This window comes from Drosophila sulfurigaster, chromosome 3 (genome assembly GCF_023558435.1).
Source record: "Drosophila sulfurigaster albostrigata strain 15112-1811.04 chromosome 3, ASM2355843v2, whole genome shotgun sequence".
Taxonomy (NCBI): Eukaryota; Metazoa; Arthropoda; class Insecta; order Diptera; family Drosophilidae; genus Drosophila; species Drosophila sulfurigaster.
Genome location: NC_084883.1, coordinates 53,850,922 through 53,856,921, shown reverse-complemented (window position 1 = coordinate 53,856,921; position 6,000 = coordinate 53,850,922).

Sequence of the window (6,000 nt, the reverse complement as noted above, 5' to 3'; positions counted from 1 at the left end):
TCATACTACCACATAAGTTGTTATTTGTTATCTGTTGTTTCTTGCTAGATATGCCGCACGAAACACAAATATTTTAAGGTTAGAACCAACAAAACTAATGCTTACGTATTTCATTAAAAACATGACAACACAAAAACAAATATAATTAAAAACTTATACAAATATTTTCTACATACCATGAAGAACATTTTCCAATTTAAGGTATTTTAATAAGTCAAACTGTTTAAAAATACGACAACGCCAAAATTAAGAAATTTTACAACATTATTGATATATTAACATGAACTTTTTAGGTTTTTGCCAAAATAAAGGCCTTTCATCCCAATGTGCACTGTAACAACTTCATGCATACACAAAAACGAATCTCGTGGATATGGAAATTTGCAGAACTTGACATTTCTTGTTTCACACCATTTGCCTTGGACTCCCACTTGATAGTATTTTCTGCCTGCGTGGAATTTGAATCGAGAGAATTTTCAGTGAATTGGTAAAGTTTTTGGCGCCGTTTCCCCCGCCCCCGCCCCGTTCTCTTCTGGCTGGGCAAAGGCCAGCTGGGAATTGCTGTGGCTCCTTTTTGTGTGTTGCGTTTGCTTTAAACGTGTCACAGATCATATGCGAAATTTGTTTGTAAAATGCAAATTTAATGCATAAATTAGGCAAGCAAATGGTCTGGCGATAAGCGCAGTAACAACAACAATAACAACAACGATAACAACAACGACAACAAGCAAATTATAATTTGCGCTACGCTGTCCCGTTATAAGGCAATCAAAGTGGCGACCAACTGGCACATCGGCTGTAAATTGAATTAAACTTCAGTCCCCGTTCTTCGTTCTCAGTTCTGAGTTCTCAGGCTGACAAAAAGGGGGCGCATTAAGTGAATTAGAGAGTCGACCCGAAACATCCTTCGCTTCCTGCACATCACTCACATCCTTGTGGCACTTTATTCCTTTTTCCTTTTCCGCTTGCGTGCGTAGACCAAAATGAGAATGAAGCATGGAGAGAACTTGGAGAGATGATAAGTCAAGCATGCGAGAGTGGGTTTCCACGAAATGATAATAAAAGTGTGCTTTGCCTGCCTTCCTCCTGCATACACAAAGCAAAACTTGAAACACGTATACGACATGTGCGACATGCACAATAGCAGCGGCTACAATGTCCATGACACACACACACACACACATGCGAAGTTAATTGCCTTGGTCCTTTCGAGTTGCAGTCAAGTTAATCGCCAGCATGCTAAACGCTTCATAGCTTCCTTTATGCTCTTCCGCCAAAAGCCTCTTCCTCTTTACCTCGCTCGCTGTTATGGCGCAGATAAGTCATGGCCCCAGGCTCGTGAATCTCTCTTCAAGCACAAAGCGCATTGTCGCACTAACACTCACACACACACACACACTCTCACGCAGTGTCTCGCCGTGTAGCAATCTTACAATCTGACAATGCCACATGCTAGTTCCACACATGACTGACATGTAAATTAAGATTAGACTTTCAAGAAGAAGAAGAAGCGGCGGCAACAAAAAAATTGAAATTGAATATGCACATCGGCAACATGTCGCACACAACAAGTGGCCTGGCAACATTTACGGACTCGACAACATTTAACGTCTTGGTAACATTTATGAACCTGGCAACATTAGCAGACTTGGCAACATTCGCTAACTTAGCAACATTTACTGACCTGGCAACATTTCACTATCTTGTCAACATTTGATGGCTGTGCAACATTTGCACCTCTTCAACATTGTAGTCTTGGCAACATTTGCGTCTGCAACAATTTGTAGCTACAATTTATATTGGCAACAATTTGGCAAGCTGTCTTTGTGTTTGCTCCCAACTTGGCTAAGACATGTGTTTCTTTTGTTTATGTTTATTTGTAATTGGGTATGCAAGACTACAGAATTTGTTAATGCTTGCTTGTTATGAGAATTAAATAAATTTTGAATGATTTGAGTCTTCTGAACAAGTATGCAGAATATTCAGGGTAGAGCAAAGTTGAGTGTATGTTCAAGACTGTCCATAAAATCATAATTACACAAGCAACCCCAAAATCTTCTTCTATTTTATTTTAATTATTTCATTCTTTATAAATGTGATACAATAAATATAATAAAGAATAATTCCAAAAGTTATAAAGTAAAACGAAATATAGCCGCACTTTAAACGTTTCACAAAGTTCTAATAACCAAACTAATATTAACATTTTGTTCAAAGACCTTATTCGAAATAACTTTTTTTATTAATGAAAATAATTTCAAAATTCGAACTAAACAATTGCTTAGTTAATTACCGAATTTAGTCTAAATTTGGATCTAAAATTCACTTAGAAAGATTATCAAGATATCGCTTAGCGAACAGTCTCAATTTTCTTTCAATTTCTCACACTTCTGTTGCAAAGTGATACATCTAAGTCGAAAGAATGAAATTTAATTCATGTATTATGTATATTTATGCATAACATCTCACTAAGACACTTCCTAAGCCAAATTCAATTAATTAAGTAAACGTATAAGCATGAGAGTTACGTATACGTTCTAAAGAACTCAAATATAAAGATAAATTTTTATTAACTTGTAAAAAAAGGGAATTTTTAAATGATATAATATCATTTACTTTACTGCATACTAATTATTTACTCAAGAACTTCCAGGCGAAACCCTTCGTCTATCAACGTGTGTTGAACCCTTTCTCACGTTTCCTCTTTGACCGCAAGTACATCAACACTAGAGGTTGGCAGCTTGCCACAAGAAAATCAAAGAGAACAACAAACCACAAATATTTCTTGTGACGAATAATACGCTCTCCTCGCATTGAAGCCAAAAACCTGAACACAAATAGTTTGCTTAGTTGTATTTTATTATTATTATTTTATGCTGTGTCGTCTACAGCAATTTGTCGTTGTGTGTTTATTTCCGTTGCGTTTCATTGAGCTTCTGCTAATTTTATAAATAATTGCTGTGTAATTATCGCATATTTTTTTGTACCTGCTGCCAAATGCAATAGAAGTCAGAAGCTGATTATTTTTTCGTTACCTGCACTTGACATTTATTCGGAGACAAAGGTGTTTGTGAGAGCTCTGTGCAAATAATCACAGCAAATTACTTTTAGTGTTTGTCTGATTCAGAAAAGTACGATTGCCTTTGTTTGGCATTCATGTTTGGAGGCTGTTTTCGTTGCTTTGGGCCATATCAATTAACTGGAATGCGCGACACAAAAACTCAGACCTAAATTGAGTTTTGGAGCGGAGTGTTAAGTGCTCGTATCAGGCACCTGTGTAACTGAATTGCTCATAAATTTAATGTTAATTGCACAGGACACCAGATGGTCTAAACACACACACACACATGCGTGTGTTCCACCTTTTAAACAGCCACTTAAAGGCAAAGACACATCGTTAAAAGTTAATCGAAGCTGTGTGTGTCTCTTTAAGACGCAGCAAACTATGCTACACTTTCTCAATTGACCTTGTCTTGACTGTGGGCCAAAGGCCCGTTGTGTCACAGTTTCGTGTCTTGCGGTCAACTTGTTGCCCCTTTGCAACTAAATTATGGGCGTGCGTTGTATGTTTATGTGTGGTTAATTTGCACTTGCCAATTTCGGGGGCATGCAATTAACATAATTTGCTGGAGGAGTGTCTTGCAACACACGCAGTGTCGAATGCTGGCTTGCCACGTGCCACATGCCACATGTCCAGGCAATTAAATTCTCTGGAGAGAGGCAGCATCATAATAAGCATTTAATTAATGTGTTTTGCTTGCCATTCGTTGCCTGCAACTAAATGACCTGACTGATTTCCATATTAATTGGCAATTGCTTCGAGCATTCGAAGCAAAGATTACGCATACGCCTCATGTGTCGACATGTAAATGTTTTGCATGTGGTTTTTGCGGCGGTAACTTTCGCACTCTGTCTTTTATGTCTGTCGACCGCACATTTCGCAGCAGTCGTCAAGTGTTCAAATTGTTACCAAATTTGCCAAAAACACGCGCAGAGAGTGAAAATGTCAGCAACATAAATCAGACACAAAAGTTTTTCGTCCACCACAGCGACTTTAATGGCGACAGCTGCCGTCTCCCGTCTCGACTAATGAGGCGGCGTGTAAACGCTGCAGGGCATAAAATTCCAGAATTCCAAATTAATATTCAATTATGAGCAATTGTATTGATTTTGTGTGTTTTTTAGTGGTTGCCCTTCTCCTCTTTCTCCTTCTTCTTCTTCTTTGTTGTTCTCTGGTATTTGCAAGTTACACATAATTAATGCTTCAAAGAGAGCAACAGCTGCAGGTGTTGCGATGTGTTGAACTTCATCAACGAGGCAAAGCACGTCAGGCTATGAACTCTTATTATGTTCCACATGTCGTATGCGCATTATGAACTAACGAGTAACCAAGTAACTACTGCCAAACTATGCCGTCGCCTTCGCCTCCGCCTCTGTCTGCTATGCTCTGACAGAGACCCTTCGATGTCGTTTAATGGCTGTGCTTTATATTAAAATCCGTTGTGCGACCGCACATTTATCATACACACACGCTGCCAGCAGTTCTTAACCTCCGACGACCTCGTCCTCAGTCTGAGGTTGTTGCGGCTTTTTAATGCGTTTTTAATTGTTGCCACAGCAGAGCTATTTGCCTCAGGAAGTGTCGTTTTAATGACCTTTTGCTGCCCGATTATTTCATGTTTCGTTCTTTCTTTTTTTAATGCCTGCCATTAAAGTTTTGACGCTGAAAAAAACGAGGCTCAAGATATATTCTTGCAGAGGAAACAAGTAAGGAAGCTACAGTCGAGTGTGCTCGACTATCAGATACCCGTCACCCATAATGATGAAAATGAAAACACTTCAGTATTAAATTTAAAATATACCAATTTAGTAAATATACTAAAAATATACCAAATGATAAATTTGGTATATTGGAGTAGTATTAAATTCAAATTATTTTGTGTGGTATAAAATATACCAGATTGTCAATCAAGGCATTTTAAAATATACCAAATTAATGTACCATAAAACTACTAAAATATACTAAACGCTACATTTGACATATTGATAAAGTATTGCATTCATAATATACCATTCATTTAAAAATATACCGAATCAATCTACGGTAACATACTAAAAATACCAATACCAAAAATACTATATGGTATATTGATAAAGTATTGTACTACACTTAAAATATACCATAGAATGGAAAATATACCAGAACAAATGGTGTCGAAAAAGAATGATAGCTTTATATCAGATCTCTAAAATAGGTGTTCATATGGACGGACAGACAGACGGACATGGCAATATTATCTCGGCTGTTGACGCTGATCAAGAATATATGTATATACTTTTTGGGCCAGGGATGCCTCCTTCTGCCTGTTACATACACTTCCTGGAGACACAAAGTTATAATACCCTTCTACCTTATGGGTAGCGGGTATAAAAATAAAGTAGCGAAAGTAACAACGCAGTCAACAGTTAAGCGAGTTAATTAATTTTAACTACGCCTTCAAAGTATGTCGTCTCCTAGCTAGGGGTAGTTACCAACCCCTGCTACTGTCTCGCTCCCACTTGTTTTGCAAATTTGGTTTATGTATTTCCCGCGGCATATTTATTCCCATTCGCCGTGGAAGTGGCAGTGGCAGCGTCACGAAAGGCAGTTGGCAACACGAAATTGGCGATAAATCAACTGATAATGTCAGCGCACATTAAACGGCATGGTTCTGTGTGTGTCTGGGGTTATTTGCGGTTCGGTTCGGTTTGGCCTGATAAACTTTGCATTGTGTGTTTGGCGGTCGTTTTTGACATGTGGATAGCGCAAATCAGAAGCCAAGTTTGCACTTGTCACAAGTTTTTTTCTGTTTTTGGGGTTTCGGGGTTTCGGCTTTTTCCCCTAATCAGTGACGAGTTTTCCTTTTCGACTTTCGGGGTTTGCATAGTAAATTGAGGTGTTTTTTGGGGCCCCGGAGAAGCGGAGCATCATAAAACAAGCAAAAGGAAATTACTGTCGGA